Source organism: Pagrus pagrus (genome assembly GCF_965226575.1).
Source record: "Pagrus pagrus genome assembly, chromosome: 18".
Classification (NCBI taxonomy): domain Eukaryota; kingdom Metazoa; phylum Chordata; class Actinopteri; order Spariformes; family Sparidae; genus Pagrus; species Pagrus pagrus.
The window spans coordinates 27,413,060-27,430,332 of NC_140202.1; the positions used below are offsets into that span (position 1 = coordinate 27,413,060).

The 17,273-nt window shown below is 41.0% G+C and overlaps 1 protein-coding gene across 6 annotated transcripts in view; it reads right to left on the reverse strand.

Annotated features, from left to right (window-relative positions):
* Positions 1–17,273, reverse strand: part of ppp2r5eb (protein phosphatase 2, regulatory subunit B', epsilon isoform b) — a 49,989-nt gene that overhangs the window by 15,064 nt on the left and 17,652 nt on the right. The window contains exon 1 of one of the 6 annotated variants that reach the window (XM_084382230.1): positions 15,435–15,576. The exons of the other annotated variants lie outside the window; for them this stretch is intronic. The gene's annotated coding sequence lies outside the window, so the exon portion shown is untranslated. Of the gene's footprint in view, positions 1–15,434; positions 15,577–17,273 lie in introns of those variants that run through there. 6 annotated transcript variants of the gene reach the window in all.

Sequence of the window (17,273 nt, forward strand, 5' to 3'; positions counted from 1 at the left end):
GCTTTGTTGTCATCACCTGACCCAAGCACAGATCTAACATGAAGTAATAACTATCCCCCCCGACATATATAACCCCGTGTTATCACAAACTCCTAAAAGAAACCATTAATCAGTCCTCCAAAAATAGAAACAGCCAAACTCCGGCAAAACTTAACTGAAGAGCAAATGTGTGAAAGAGGGAAGGGGAAGAAAAGCCGTGTGAAGAAGCTGATAATGATTTTGTTTTTGAGGATGCTTTGCAATCATTCAGTAGTGTCTCTGCATTTAGCAGTAATTTGATACTCTCAACAGATTTTCTATCCTGTTGCTGACAATAGTTTCCTGACACACAGGAAACTTGCCACAGCTGCAAGGTCTGTCTGTCTTGGTATAAATAGAAGATGAACTGGGTAGGTTAGCATCAACAGGGATAGCCACAATACAAACAGCAATACAAAAGGATGTTGCAGATTACAGTTAAGCAAAAGCATGAGTTTTTCAGGTTCTCTAAAGGTGTTTATGTTGGATTATAACAAAACTGTTTGTCAATGAAATCAAGAGATGCTACAACCACACACTGCAGGTTATAAGCTCAGTTTCCTGCTCTGCTTTAGCTCTTCACTTATTCATGCTTTCTGCAAACGCTGTCTGTAAGCAGAGGAGTGCGACAGCCTCATTATCCAGCAGCGAGTGCTTCGACTGGGGTTTGACGGAGGCTGAGCTGTCGCAAACCGTAGGGATGTACAGGAAGAACGAGTCGGCAGGTGTCTGTATTCAGATCTCATAGTGGCAGACATGGCGGAGGGTTACACAGAGTTCAGACCTTCAGGGAGATGCTCGACGCTCTTCCCCGATTACCAGACCTGATCCCAGTAGGACTGGGCCATTCTTACGTAAGAGATAAGCTGCTCCGAAGGCGGCGCACCAGTAGCACTGTGTGTGTGTGTGTGTGTGTGTGTGCGTGTGTATGTGCATGCTCCGAAATTACACTTCAAAGCGCTCGTTCGTTTGTCATTATGAATTCTGCTGCACTTCAATGTTGAGTCACAAACTGTATGTAAATGAGTGAGAAACTTTTCTACAAAACAATCAAACGACTTTTTCACCTCCTCACAACATCCGGTTGTTCAGACTGATTCATCAGGAATCAAATCCTGACCAAAAAACTTTACATTGGATGATTTCTGCATTTTATGACCCGATAAACTAAAATATAACCCAATATATTTACTATAAAGGATTGTTTGTGCCTATTGCATGGAAACTGAACTATGTTTAGCTTTTAGGTTTACCGGGAAGGCGTCGAGCCAAAAGGAGAAGCTAACGCTCATCAGCACTCCTCTCATTCATTGATGTGCAGCAGGCTACAATGTGAGCCTGATCACAGACTTATTTTCTTCTGCTGGTGCGCCAAGGCATCTCATGTGATTTTACTAAGATTTCTTGACTTGATAAGATTTATAAAAAACAGGCTATTTGTGTCTCGAGATGAGGCATGTGGTTGGAAAAAGAAATGTTGAACATTTTAAAATTCCTTAATTCAAGACATTTTCCAAACATCACATCACATCACATCACATCACATCACATCACAGGAAGAGGTGAGTCTTTCATTATTAAAAATATTTTTTCCATTAATTCCCTCAACTTAAGATTTTGGAAGGCAGTCGGTGTCAACGAAAGGTTAAAGTCTCGAAATCCTTTTCTTCCTGAAGCTCTGGACATTCAAAACAGAAAGTGCAGCTTCCTGTCCTGGGAAACAAGCCTGGGCAGATCTCACCAAGCGCATATAAAGTGATTATTCTGAACATGTTTTGATCCAAATGCCACGAGTTACTCACGACCTGTTGGCCTCCTGTTTCAGCTCAGCTCATTGAGGCCGAGTCCAACCAGGCCAGTCGCAAACAAACCCAAACCCTGACAGACTGGCAGGAGTCCTGGGCTCTGCAGGATTTAATCCTGCTCCACAATCTTGTCAGGACGGAAGAACCGACTGCTCAGCGCTCGATGCCACAATATCCAGACATTTATCAGAGCAAAAACATCAGACTGTCTCTACTTTTAGCAAAAGTTTCATTTCAAACCGAGTGTTAAATCATCTGAAACAGGGATGGAAAATAATCTACAATCTGTGTGGATAGTACCTCACCGTTAACCTGCCAACAAGATGAAACAAGTTCCTCTTTGCCCTGCATGTGATATGATCACTCAGTGCTCCAAATGCCTAAAAAAAGAGTGTCGACCAGAATATTAAGGTGGCTGCACAGTCTGCATGTCCTTGAGCGAGACACTCAGACTCTTTCCTGCTCATTCTTTTGAAGTTGTCCCGGATAAGAGCATCAGAAATTCTGGGAAACCAAAAGCAAGTCTTAAAGCTGCTGTAATCTATATTTTTATATTAACAAGTTGTTTTACGAGCCACAACTTTATTGGATCTGTTCCGTCCCATAGCTCTCATTGTTTCCAGCAGTAGTGCACAGCCCGTTTTTAGCCAACTGGACGGTACCTGCTGCTCAGCATCAAACAGCAGACAAAATCAGACACTTGCTAGTAAAGAAACTGAACATTTAGCAGCTAAAGAGCCAGATATTTTCCTCAAGAGCTAGAGGAGAGCAAACCAGAGCCACAAGGAGTGTGAATATTGAACTTACATTCATCAGGTAGACACAACAACAGCACAGAATGAATGCTAATGTCGCTCCACATCTGCTGTCTGTGTAAATATGCAGCTGTTTGCTCAGAAGTTCACTGAATCCACATTGTAAGGTGATATTGTCGTGTTTACAGCCGCCTCAAGGACACCAAAACGTCAACCATGGCCTTCGTATTCTCCCAACAGAATGCAAAACTTTCTAAATAGACAATCCGACAACATCACATCCAATTTATGTCGTTGATCGTCCATGATTCTGGTCCCACCAGGTTTAAGATCTCTACAATGTCAGCAGTTAAATAAAATGCAAAAATGTCAAGAAGAAAACAAACGAGGTAAAGAGTCTTTGATCAAGTGACATTAAAAGACCTGAGAAAAATCAAAAAGCAGGATTTTAAAATGCCGTTTGCCCAGACAGCATCACACTGCTGTAGGTCTATATGTGCGTGTGCATTCTGGCCTGTAAATGTATATGCATTAGGGGTCGGCGATATGACCTTAAAATAATATCACTCCTCCACAGCCTGCGCTGAACTATGGCATAAACCTCTAATGTGCATGCTTAGGTGCTGTGAAAAATGGACATAAAAGGTGCGTTTGTGCACATTTTTCGAGACTGAAGAGGTTTGATTCCTCACTTGATGACATAATATGTACAGGCTGGCATCATGATCTCGACTGTGAGCTAAAAGATCAATATGCAGCAAAGAATAATTAAGAAAAAAATAAAAATTGAATTGTTTAAAACGACTTAAGTTTAGACGTTTTGAAGTCAAGTCAGGAAATCTTTGCAAACCCACAAAGAAGTGAAACTACTAAGATGAATTTTGGAGCAATTAATAATAATAATAAAAAAAAACACTTCAGAGGCCAATTTTCCTCAAAAAGATCAGCTGTCAAAGATTGTGCAGACAGTTGTGACCCTGTTTCGTCACTCAAAAACAAATAATCTGGCTCAAATTAATTTAAGACTTCATGAAAACTTCTTGAGGATCTGAGCATTCAAGGAGAAAGAAAGTGGGGTTTCCTATCCGGGGAAACAAGCCTCTACCAGATCTCATCAGATGCATTTACACTGATTAACTGAACATGTTTGGATCCAAAATGCACATAAATATACATGGAAAATATTTCTGCACCAGATTTTGTGCAAACTCGAGTGCGAGTATGCAAATCTGCAGGGCGGTGCAGCGTATTCACAGAGGACTAGACAAGGCTGAGTACATTCAGAGGTCAGCGTTCATCACCCTGCTGGCCTGAGGAGAGAAGATTTTATCTGGGTCTCTCTGTGTTGTGGCTGCGGAGGCGTTTGGCTCAGTGTAGAAGCTGGAACAGTATCTGAAAAATCATATCTAGAAAAATATCAGAATATAATCCTTTTAGTACCTTTCATTGCACTGCAGTGAATACATGCATGCTTGTTTTGTGTGCACACTTGCTGTAGTGTGTGTGTGTGTGCAGGTCCATGTGTGTACAGTAGGCTGTAGTTCATTACAGTAATTACTGGCTGCAGGGTTCAGGGTCGGCTTGTGTCGCGGGGAGCCTGCAGCTCTGCCACTATAGGAGCATGTGAACGGCCTTAAAGGAAGCTATTAATAGACAGATAATCACACAGGACACAGTAATCCCTCCACAGAGACACAGAGGGAGCACAGCTAACCAGCTTGGAGCAGGGCGAGCGAGCATGAGTGTGAATGTGGGAGAGGAACAGAGAGAGAGAGAGACAGAGTGTGCATGAAAGAGTGTGTGTGACTGTACCTAAGCGTATGAGATAATGTGTGTGAAGCCCAGAATAACCCAAAAACTACACTTCATACACACACGCACAATTAGTTAAGAAACAAAGTCAGAATTCTCCAATTTCAAACATTAATTAACAAAGAAACACATGTAGACATAAAAATCACAAGAAAACCCGAGGACACTCTTTAAACTACTAAATATTTTACTTTTACTTTTACTTTATTGTCACAGCACGGTCACGTCAGACATTAAAGAACAAACTCTGACGTGCATCTGCATCAGAACTTCCTCAGGGAATCAAAGAAAGGCATCAGAGTTTGTTTTTAAGGTCCATCATGAACGTGCAGTGACGATAAAAGCATTTGAATGGTTTAACAGAGAGTGCTTTGAAGTTTTCTTGCAAAAATAATCACTTAATCGCCTCATATCAAACCTGGGGGCTACAGATGATCAGTATGCCACACTAACACCTATTGTCCTTTTTGATCATACCTTTAAATTCTTAACAGGGCTTTTATAAAATCATTTCTAATTTGCAACACAGCTCCCCCACCCAGGAATCGAACCCTGGACATTTTGGTCTCGTGGTATGCACCCTAACAATTAGGCCTCCAGGGTATACATTTGCACATTTCATCAATTAATCATTTTATCCATAAAATAAACTCTTCAAATTACTTGTTTTGTTTGATCAACAACCAAAAAACTCTCAGATGTTCATCAGTGATATAAGAGAGAAAATCAGCAAATCATCAAATCCAAAATGTAACTTTATTTGGTCTGTATTTCATTGTGGTCACATATTAAATCAAAATATGCATTCAGTGTATTGTTATTGGAGATATGATGGACTGAGGATGACAAATGCACCACAGAATGTGCCTCAGTCAAGATGGTGACCACAAATATAACCTCAAGTAATAATATGAAGGCAGCAACTAACAAATATTATCACCATCGATTGCTGCAGGCAAAGAGCCACTGCAGGGAGGTTCATGGATGACCAGGGCAATCATGAAAGAATATGATTTATGATTTATGCTGATTCTCTAATGCTGACCTGTATGTCAATAAAATTCAGTTGGAGCATTTTTTATTAGTTGGCATCGCAATTATTTTGTTTGAGAATCAAAAGGTCTATATAATGTCAGAAAATGCTTAAAAAAGGCGCATCATGAGTTTCCAGATTCAAAGCTCACATACTTGAATTAATTGTTTTGTCCAAACAACACCCAAATATATTCAGCTTACTTAAAAAAACAAGCAAACATTCATATTTGAGGAGCTGGAATCACAACTGCTACCAATTAATTTTCTGCCACTAACCATTAAAAATCTTTAAAGTAAAATGTCAGGAGAGTGGGGATACATACGTCTGACAATTATGTGCTGCCTTAGAGGGAATCAAACATCTAAACTTGATCGTGTCAGTGCCTGAAAATACCAGCAAATGATATAATTTTTCTCAATCCACAGTTAGCAAGAGGTTTTAGTAATAGTTTACCTCGATGCAGCTAATGTTTTCTCTTCAGAAGCAATTAAAAATCACACCGAGGATAACCGGACACATTAAATAGTTAAACATTCAAAGAACTTCTGACCAGGTTTGGCCCGTGGTTTCTGTTTCAGCCCTGCAAACCACAAAGTATCTATAAACCTGTAAAACACTTGACCTGATGTTGCTTTTGGGAATTAATATATCAGTTCAAGGAATGAAACTCCAAAGTCCAAGGACAAGAAAAACAATGATCAGACCAAACTTGGTTTTATGATTTACATGAATAACAGCGTCAAAAAACCCAAATCTGCTCACTCTCTCAAGCTACAAGAACCTGATACTCATGTCATAATAAATCCAGATGATCTCAAATGAACACGCTGACCAGACCAATTTGTCCTAAGACCTCATCTGAAGCTCTTTCATGTTTTAAAGTAACCATATCATTGAGAGCATTTACTTTTTAACATCCATCTTTATCCCCCAAATCCATTTAGCCGGTACAAATGTGATCTTTTTTTAATCCAGTGGACGGGCGGTGGATGAAATCAGAGTTAAAAAATGAGTGTTCGGCTGTTGCTGATCCACTCTGTGTATAAGCCAACCATCATTTTCAGGATGATTACGGCTCCATCACAGCAGCAGCAGCAGCAGCAGCAGCAGCAGCAGCAGCAGCGAGGAGACGTCATTGTGCCGACTGTAGAAACTGTGGTGCAGATTTTGTGTTCTGGCGATAAAAGATGACTGTTGATGCTAGCCCATAAAAGCATCACTGCTTCTCATGAACAAACTGGTTTCCTATCAACCCGACTATTCTGAGGTACTTTATGAGTGTGGAAACACTGATGCTCTGCTCTGGCTTCAGCCTCACCCCGCTGCTCTCCTTCCTGCCGGTTCTGTTCTGTTTCTCAGCTCTGGACGAGACTCTCATCTGGGCTCCCTTGGCAGAGGAAGAGAGGACTCGCTGCTGCTTAATTAATGGTGGAAAAAAGCTTAACGACTCGCAGCACGAGAGGGAGAGAGAGCAGTCGGATGGCTCGCCACAGGAACTCCTTTAAGTTTGGCTAATTACATAACAGCATCAACCTAGTGAGCACGGGGTCAGGATGTAGCAGCTTGCATATGCTTCAAGAAGAGCGGCTTCAACAAGCTGTTGTTTTTATGTTGTTTACTATACTTAACAGGATCTTAAGTGGGAAGTTTCAAATTCAGGGTCTTCGAGATTATGTCAGGAGCTGATTATTTTAGTAGCCAAATATGACTTGGCAGTGTTCAGGGAGACTCACATGGTCTGGCACAGCAAAGAAGAGTCAACAAAATCAAGTGCAGAATTGCTCCAAAACTGCACAAATGCAAAACTGAGATACAAACCACACGAACAAAATATGTTTTATAAGATGAAATACTCACAGCTGTCACCTCTCAATCAAGGTTTCTGGTTTAACGCACCGAACCAAAGGGTGACAACTAGAGCAGCAACCTTCAGCCAATTAATCAATTAGTCATTAGTATAATTCAGTACTACCCCAGGTTGATGCTGTATAAATGCATCACAGAGCATTGCTTCTTAAAGGTAAATAAAAATACAACTGAACCAAACACTTTTGCTGCTGCAAGTAAATAGCTTCCTGCAAATACTGACAAGATCACAGTTTAGTTTTCTGGGTTCTCTCGTGGTCAAGAGGTACAAAGCGAACTGACAAAATGAGTTTAAATCTCAAAAGAAAAAGACTCGGCTGGACGCTGCAGCCAGAGCACCCGTTCTCAACAACACAAACTCAGGCCTTCATCGCTTTACATTTATGATTTGTAGAGAAAATGGGTCTGGAAGAGGTTACAGTAGAAATATCTAAATCATGCAATGTACAGTTACTATCGTTACTTACTCTCTGTAAACAGATATCTGCATATGGATTATGCAGAGGGCAAGGGACGAGATTTTGTAATGGTAAATGGTAAATGGTCTGCATTTATATAGCGCTTTTCCAGTCCTCTCGGACAGCTCAAAGCGCTTTACAACACATGCCACATTCACCCATTCACACACACATTCATACACTGATGCCGGAGGCTGCCATGCAAGGCGCCAGCTGCTCATCAGGAGCAATTTGGGGTTCAGTATCTTGCTCAAGGATACTTCGACATGTAACTGGGGGGAGCCGGGATTCGAACCAGTGACCTTCCGATTACTAGACGACCCGCTCTACCTCCTGAGCTACAGCCGCCGTAATGGCAGCGTTGTGGTTTGTTTGTAGTCTGTTTTGAATGCAGGTAAACAGTCGGTGTGGAGCAAAATAGGCAGAATGCATCGGCTGAAATGCAATCTGAGAACCCAGCTTTCATCTGACGCCAATTTAGCATTTCATTAGCTTATTTTGTTTCATCTGCATTCATATGAAGACGTCTGTTTAGGAAAATCTTGGGAGGATATCTCGGCCCTGGTATCTGTTATCTAGATTTCCGCTGACTAAACCAGAATCCCTGAAACTTTCAGCACTGCCCTGTGTCTCCAAGATCGGTCACTTCAAAAGACATTACTAAAAGCATGTTCAGTGCAACAGTACAAGTGCTTAGAGACGTTATATCGCCAACACGAGAGGAAGAAGTCAGAAGTATACTTATTTCTCAAATATTCATCAAGTTTCTGCATGTTGACATTGCTTTTTGTGAGAGCATTTCAGGGGACAGTTTCCTCACCCTCATTTGGCTGACGAATGTTATAATTTCATAGATATCATGGTCAATTTTCTTGTTTATAGTCTGTACAAACTTCACTGCTGTGCTTCCCTATTTTTAGGTTATAGCGCTCTATCCTTAGACTATACTGTTCTCCATGCAGCGCTGCAGAGATTTTAATGGAAACACAAGTCTAGGAAGGTGTAAGATGACCAGGCGGCGCACTCTTTAAGAACAGTACACACACACACACACGCACACACTGAGTGTAAAAGGGAAAGCCCCTCTTCTCTCAAAGCAGTGTGTGTGTGACCGGGCGAGTGGGCTTGAGTTACGGCAGGAGAGAGAGAGTGAGCAGCTCTGACAGATGGGACCCCTCCGCCTGAAGGTCAGTTAGTAGGATATTATGTGCTGGCTATGACGATATTATGTATGTGTACACACTCACAGACCGGCCGCCATAAAGGTATAAACAGTGGAGGTGAAGGTGCAGCAGAGATTAGTCAAACAATCAGGCAGACGTGCAGGGTTATTGATGGAGGAATGTGACGGCGCTGCGGGTGTGACCTTTGCTCTCCTCGCTGCCGGTGGCTTTTAATTAACCTCATTTACTCAGAGAAAGTTACCGCTCGTCAGCCGCACCCTGGTTCACCTGCCAGCTACAACCAAACAGTCTTCTATTGTTAGTTAGGAATTAGTCAGGGTTTAAGAACGTCTCCTCGATGGTTACTGAGGAGGCGTTTTAAAAGTTTTGCCACTTAGTGACTGAATTTTGACTCACTCTGACTTTAAGCAACATAAAAGTGAAGAAAATATGAAGATAGGCCTGTTACATTAATAACTTACACTGGACAATCCACTGTCACAGGGATAATTGCGATAAACAATACTGAACTTGGAATAAAGAGGAAAAAATATATATTGAGGTCAGCAAAAATGACAGCAGCCACATACATATTTCAATAAATTGAGATATGATAAGATGTACGATAAGTAAATAACTTCATTGTCAAGACAGACCCAGATTAATCGCCATAACCTGTTTCGAGTTTAACAATTAAGAACAAATACTTCAGTTGATTGTCATCATTGCTCCGCCTTGCTCTTAAGCTTGCGGCAAACTGTGCATTACATAAATGGAGGTTATGTCTCTGTCAGAGACAACAACAAACAGAGATAACAGATCTCAGCTGAGTCTGAGTTATTTATTAAGTTATTTCAAATGCTAAAAGCTAAACTTCATTAGATGCTAATAAATTGCTATCAAACATCAATCAAAGTTCATCTGATTCTGTGGCTTTTTAGGTTTTCTGTGAGATTTTTTGAAAAACTGAGGATATACTTCACACTAAAAGAAATTAAACTAGCGCGAAACCCTTGCGAATACAAATCTGCTGTTTGTTTTATTGAAAAGAGAATCTGGCACTTTTATGGATAATTTGTAGTCAGTATCTATTATGGCTGCACAATTAATCGAAATATTGTCAAGATTGCAACATGCCAATTAAAAAATCACATAAAAATGTATAAAAGTAAAATCATCATGAAGTACTGTAATGCCGCAGAGACGTCCTGACCTACAAATCTTCTTCTAAGAAAACCAACAAATGTCACATCATCAGAATTTCGTTCTGCAAAAATAAAAGTTGTAAAGCAAACATGATCATTCCCGCTTATCATGAATCATATTGCAACCATATCACCATATCGTGCAGCTCTGCTACAGCGAGAAGGCACAAGGGGTTACTAAATTACATCCAACTAGTCGCACAACACACGTAAAAGCACAGTCATGTTTCCTGTTGAGGCGAACAGTTTCCCAGCAGTCACTGCTGTCGCTACTGGGTCTATAAGTCACTTGGGTTAAACATTACATAAAGGATTACAGTGAGAAGAGATGATAAACGCTGACTGCCACAACATCTGTTTGGTCTTTGAAAAAAAAAAAAAAACACACACAGAAAGACAGACATGACCCAGCAGCATGCCATCAGCTGTCGACATAAATCTCCACAGGAAGCTGCCACGCGAGCAGCTGATCAACAATCATGACACCGTGCTGGCTTTCACATGTTCACATGAACACACATATGGTTGTCAAGCAGTTAAGCAGAGTCCGATGTCAGACGAACAGCACAATACAAAGGTCAACCTCACTCCTATTCAGCCGTTTTGTGTTTACGAGCAGATTTCTACTTGGATAAAATTGAAAGAAGACTAGATTCTGTTTTTGTGTTACTATCACGCTGCTTTCATGCACATAGACAAGTCTGACATCTGAACACCGTCAGTCTGGTGCCAAACTTTGCCAAACAAAAACAAACTTGAACCTTTACAGATGTGTAGTTAAGGAGTTACCTTTTCTTGCTCCCACACCACTTTAAGTTTCGACTCTAAATTTGATACTTTTTCAAAACTAATACTGAATAGTTCATGTTTCCGTTGACAAAACCGCAGCCCATTATGTTGTCACTTTGAGGATGTAAACATGCAGGCTGGAAGAGATAAATGAAGACGAGCGAGGAAAGTGGACCGCATGAGTTACAGCGAAACAGCTGTAAACATGGCAACCGACTCAAACAGTCAAACAAATGCTGGACTGGATCACAGTGCACCAAATCTGGTGCAAAAAGAGCAACACGGTGCTCTTCAGCTGCAATTACTTACAAAATGCCATAAAATAGCAAAACTGATATCAAATGATGTCTGTAATTTGACTTTTTTGGCCCAAACAACAGTTAAAACCCAAAGATATTTAGTTTGTAAAGACACAAAACAGATAAACGCAGCATATGTTTAACATTTCTGCTCGATAAATGACTAAAGATGGGTAATAGCGGTTACACACATATCTAGCTCAAGTTTGCTAACATCAGCCACCATTTGCTGCTGGTCAGACCAGAAGAAGCTCAGACTGTTTCTTACTTCCAACTTTTTATTTGTAAAAAGAATAACGCAATATTTCTCCTTTAAACGGTTATACAGTCTCGCTTTAAAGGATCACCTGATTATCGAAATTGTTGATAATGATCGACTCGTTCTTTGGGGCAGAATTTCCAAGAACATCTAGTCCCCAAAAAAATGACATCATATCTAAATAAGTGCGGTGACACAATTCAATGTCATTTCCTTTTTTAAGACTGTGGACTGTAATAGATTTAGACTTCAGATAACGGACTTGTTGCACAGTTCTCTACATGGATCTCTAAAAATGATGTGAAATTGCACATTTTGTACTAAAATATGTCCATAAGACCTGGAGAAAACACTGGGCGCAGTACATACATGTGCTAGCCCAGCATAGGTAACACAGCAGTGTTTGCGTAATGGAAGAACTCCCAATATATAAATATATTTTCCGGATCCCGATACAAACTACCGTGACCCTATGTCCATGTTCTCAGGTCTCATGTAAGCGTTCCTGCAAGGCGCCAGGCTCCTGTCAATCATTAACACATGCAGTCGTCCTGGGTAAACTTTGCTCCCAGCTACTGTAGCCAACAACATGGCAGATGGCAGACCTGTGGAGGCCCGAGTCACTTTCACTGCTGTGTTGAACTAACAACGCGTCACAGGTAGGAAACGTCTGAATTATATCTCACCGAGTCTTAATGACAGAAAACTTTCCAGTAAGCATGATCACTGCTTCACCGGTGACGTGCCTTTGTCTTCAAACTGCAGGAAATGCACGTTTTCATAATCAGGCGACCATGTGAATCATCGAAACAGGTATGGTCTGCAATAAACACTCCCCTGGCCATTAACCTGTGTGTCTTTCAATGTCCTGTGGCACTCAAATCTGAAGAACTTGTCAACTTCGGTCGAATCATTTGGCTGAAAAGTGAGTTTTTCTCATAATTTGTTTAGTCTGTGTAGCAGATGGGAACATTGTTTTACAAAAATGGTTAAAAAATGTGCCAGAATGAGCAACAAAAATGTAGGAATTTTAAGTGCTGTGTATCAGGAGATACAAGGAGCACACCAAAGTATTTGGTATGAACTCAAAACAAGCTGAACAGAAAAGATAAGCAACCACATGAAGTGGGAAAAAAAACATTAAAAAGACAATTTCAGCCTTTCCATCCTAAATTTCAAGACCAATCAAAACAAATATTGTGGCCTCTTTTCCTTATCATACTAAATATAGTTTTAGGAATGCACTTTCAATGTGACTGATGGAGAACAAAGTCCACAGTCTTCATTCTGTGCAAAGTTTGTCTGAGGTTAGATTAAGAAGGGACGTCTTAATGGCCAACATGAACAGGACGAGTGATTACCGGAAGGAAAACATGTCACGATGTTCATAAAGGGACATGAACTATTGTTTTACAACAGACTTATGCTTTTACAGCGCCTCAGCGGACTCTTCATCCCCTTAACCAAAGAACACCTTCAATAATTTAAACATTTCAACATTAAGACGTTAAAACCCAACAGCAGCACTCTGCATCCTTCTACTCTTTGACTCAGTGATGTCTAAATTTGCCTTTTTGCTGATGGAGTCTGGTTGTATCACTCATCAGCCGTAGAGGTTACATTCCCTGTACAGTTCATTGAATAAACATAACTTAAAAACATCACCATCCTTCCATTATGAAGGTTCCTGATCCTGCTTGAGCTGTTCATGCTAATGTAATCATGCTTGTTGCATTGGCAGATAAACGTCTCCATGAGAAGATATGTAGTTTCAAAATAGTTTCTAATCTGTCTGATAAGAAAACACAATGTATATTTGCAGGGTTTTATCTATTTTACACAACCTCAGCACTACGCAGTAACTAAAGTGGTACTTAAGATACTATTTTAAGCCAATCACCTGTTTGTTTACAATCAAGGGCTGTGTGCCCGGCAGGGATGATGCAAAATGGAAGAAGTGTCGAAGAGATACGGACTAATTGCTTAAAATGCTTCAATCAATAATTGAAAAAGTTTTAGATCTTTTTCAGCACTGATGTTTACATTACTCCAACATGGCAATAACAATCCAGAAGAGCTTTTTATTGTCTTGATGATATATTATATATGAGATATATAATTACAATCACTGTTAAGATGCAGACTGAAGCTTGAAGGATTACATATCTTAAATTCTCAACTCAAAGCAAGTATTTCCACTTGCTTTGCCGGATTCTTTATTCCTTTAATGTTCTGTATATTTTAATATTTAATTTGTTTTACTTCTGAGACATTAGTATCCTCACTGGCAGGGCAGCGTTGTTTGGCAGTGGCTGGACAGACACTCACATAACTGACAGGTCACAGGTTTGAACCCCCTGACAGCTGATGTGTCATGTCAAAAGTTTCCTTGAGTGAGACTGAAAGCATCAGCTCGATGTTAAAGCTGCTCTGTGAGGCGGCAGCAGGAACGATCATCTGGGACGGTTCACACAAAGACAGCGTTCACGAGTCCAGGTGAGAGGGCCGGCTCGCTCACAGGACTCGCATAGCAGGAATTCCACCACACACGAGCAGTGGTGACTCAAACCCAACACAACACAACACAGGAGGTACCTGTCCGTCACCTCAGCTCACTCATCGCCTCCTGATGCAACGTTTTATTTCAACACAAGTGCCAAAGCATGCATCGGTTGACATGTGTACACGTTTGTGCTGTGTCAGGAGAAGAAGTGTCTCCATCAGCTCATGATAATCTCCGCTGCCATGAACCGGATTAGGGTTAGTTTTGATTAGATTTCAGTAGTTAAGACTGAACCTCAGTACTAATGGTCACGTTTTCAGCTCCAACTTAAGTGTGCCCACAGCACAGAGGCGAAAAATATGACACTATAGGCCAGATAAGTACTGTCTTTACTCACTCTTTGATTAATTTCTCATGACTTACTAAATTAAGTCAACTTTTGCTTTATGAAAAGGTATTGAAAAGGCGCTGATTAAAGCAGGGCTGCAAATAGTAATTCATCGGTCGCTTATTTTCTCAATTAATCGATTAGTTGTCTGGTCTGTAAAACGTCAGAAAATGCTGAAAAATGTCGATCAGTGTTTCCCAAAGCAAACGTCTTGTTTTGTTCACAACCCAAAGATATTTTGTTTACTTTTAAAAAAATTACTCAAATCAATTTAATGATTGTCAAACTTGTTGGCGATTAATTCAATAGTTGACAACTTATCTCATGCATTGATTAAAAGTACAAAATCTATCTGCAACAACTTTGATTAAAAGGCGATCGTTTAAGTGAATAATCAAGCTAAAATGGAAAACACCGTCTTTGGTTACAGACAGCTGAACAAAACAAAACAACCGTAGTCAAACTTTTGCAAACATTTTCCAGAACCTTTTGTAGACAAGACAACTGACCGAAATGCATAACTGATAGATAATTAAAAAATGAAAATAATCAGTAAGTTGCAACCCTATGTTGTAAACACTATACACGTGTATTGACATGTGCTTAACTGCAAAGAAGATGGAAGCTCAGCAGGCTCAAACTTCACTTTCAAGAATCTAAAAGGCAGGATTCAAAAGTTATGTTTCCTTACTGAGTCTCCGCTTCTTCTTTGGCTCCAACTCAGGACAGGTTCGATACCTCGCCACAGGCTGAATCCACCTTCGAAGAATGTCAACACCAACGCGAATACAAAGCAGCACATTCTTCCACATGGAATCATAAAGATAAAATGTTCTCAATCCACCAGTGAACTTTCCATTCTCCTGTCAGCCAGTGAAAACACTCGTCTTCTGTTACCATTCCCAGTCCATTTTAAGTCCACCTCTCCATCTGCCTCACACACACATGACAGGCTGGGCCGGCTGGTAGCAGCGTCAGCCCTTGACAGCAGAGGCTAACTTTAACACTCAACACGCTCCTGTGCTAGCTGGTGAGCACCCCCACACATACATACACATTCACGAGCACCGTCACTCACTTATTCAGGCTTCCTCTCCCTGTTGGGCGCCAACGGCAGAAAGCGACAGTCATGAACGTTGCGGTGTGAGCTGATTTGAGCCAAACATGTGGACAACAGGAGTTTAGCTGACCCACGCTCCGCTTGTGACTTGTTTGTAGCGAGTGGGGCTGGAAAAATGTAAAGAGACACCTCGTGGATCGGGTTTCTCCTGAGGGGAGGGAAGACGAGGCAGCGTGTCGGTGGGCTTCATTGGTCAAACAGAGACCAGAGGAAGCCGCAGAGAGACACAGGGGCGGGCCGCGAGTTCATTGTACATCTCCGTCTTTCTTTTCTATTTTCTGCCCCTCTCTTTATTTAAAAGCCTGCTGCCCAGAGAGGTCAGAGACACATCAGTCCTCCTACACAAGTGGACGTGAGCCTGAGACTCGAGAGGAACCTAATTCAGGTTGAAAATGCCAACAACACGCTCAGCCACATGAGGATTTGGCCCACATTAGCGCAGAAATCAGATATGTGCTCCAACAAGCTGCGTTTGTCAGGTTTTTCCCATTTATGTCACAGCGTCTGAGATAGGAGGGGGGTCGATTGTGAGGCGTCACAGCAGCTAACGTCAGAGAGGAAAGAGAGGAGAGCACCTGCAGGAGGAAAACATTCGAGTCACAGGAGCAGAAGGAAGCTGATTTTTACTCACAAATCTTTTTCCTCTCCTCACACGGACGTTGGTGGACTACAAATTACCCTGGTACTTTCAGTTTACCAGCCAGACTTAACAGGCAAGGGCAAGTCTAACAATTGTGTCTGGTGGTAATCGTCCTTTTTTTCCCTCTGTCAACAAATGTTGGATAACAGTTCTTACATCTTTTGTTTGGGGGAAGGCGAATAGCAGTTTGGATTTGCTTCGACTGGAGTGGTTCTTTTTTTTATGTAAGCTTATAAAAATCTTTGTTTTTTTCAGTATTGCACATTAATGAAACGGGTACAGCAATATGCTATTTCACTCCATTAAGCCATAGGACTTGAAAGAAACATATTTAGATAGATAAATCATCAAAATGGAAGTAAGAGAGGCAGGGCTGTGCTGACTTTTTGTGTTAAATTGCTGGAGTTTGTACCAAAACCCAAGTAAAGACTGAATAATAAAGAAATGGGCTGGTGATGAGTTGCACTTTCCATTACACACATGACATTAATCGCCAACTATTTTACAATCTATCAATCGATTTGTCACAACTGATTTTCTCTGAGAAGATAGAACAGAATTTCTCTAATGTGTGCAGGCGCATCTTGGATTACAATCGAACATGATGAGAGAATATTTTCAAGAGTTCTTGCTTCTTGCAACATTTTCTCCACAGAGAGGGGACGAATTAAGGATGGGATGGACAGACTCCCAAACAGAGGAGGAGTTGAGTTTGTTTATGCTGAGCAGTATCCTTCCCCTCCTCTTCCTCCTTCTTTCCTTCCTCTGCCACAGAACATTAAAAGGACTCCTAATCCTTCCTCCAGGTTTCCCGCCAGCCTCGTCACCTCTCTCTCTCTCTTCTGTTTGCATTCCTTGTTCTACCTCCTTAAGCGAACATCTCTGAGGAAACACTAAACCAAGCTCAAACTATACATGAGATTATATAATTGCTGCTGTTAATTTACGATATCACTGCGGACTTTTCATACCGAGATACATGAAGGGTCGACTCATGTGATGTGATCTTCTTTGTTGCTATGCCAACTCTGGTGGTAACCAGGGAGCTTTGCTGGTGATTTTTTCCTGCCCTCCTCTTATGAACGTTTATTACTTTGGAGAAAACTTTTCACCGTCCACTTGAACGAGTTACAGCAAAACACAAATCATAGAAACCC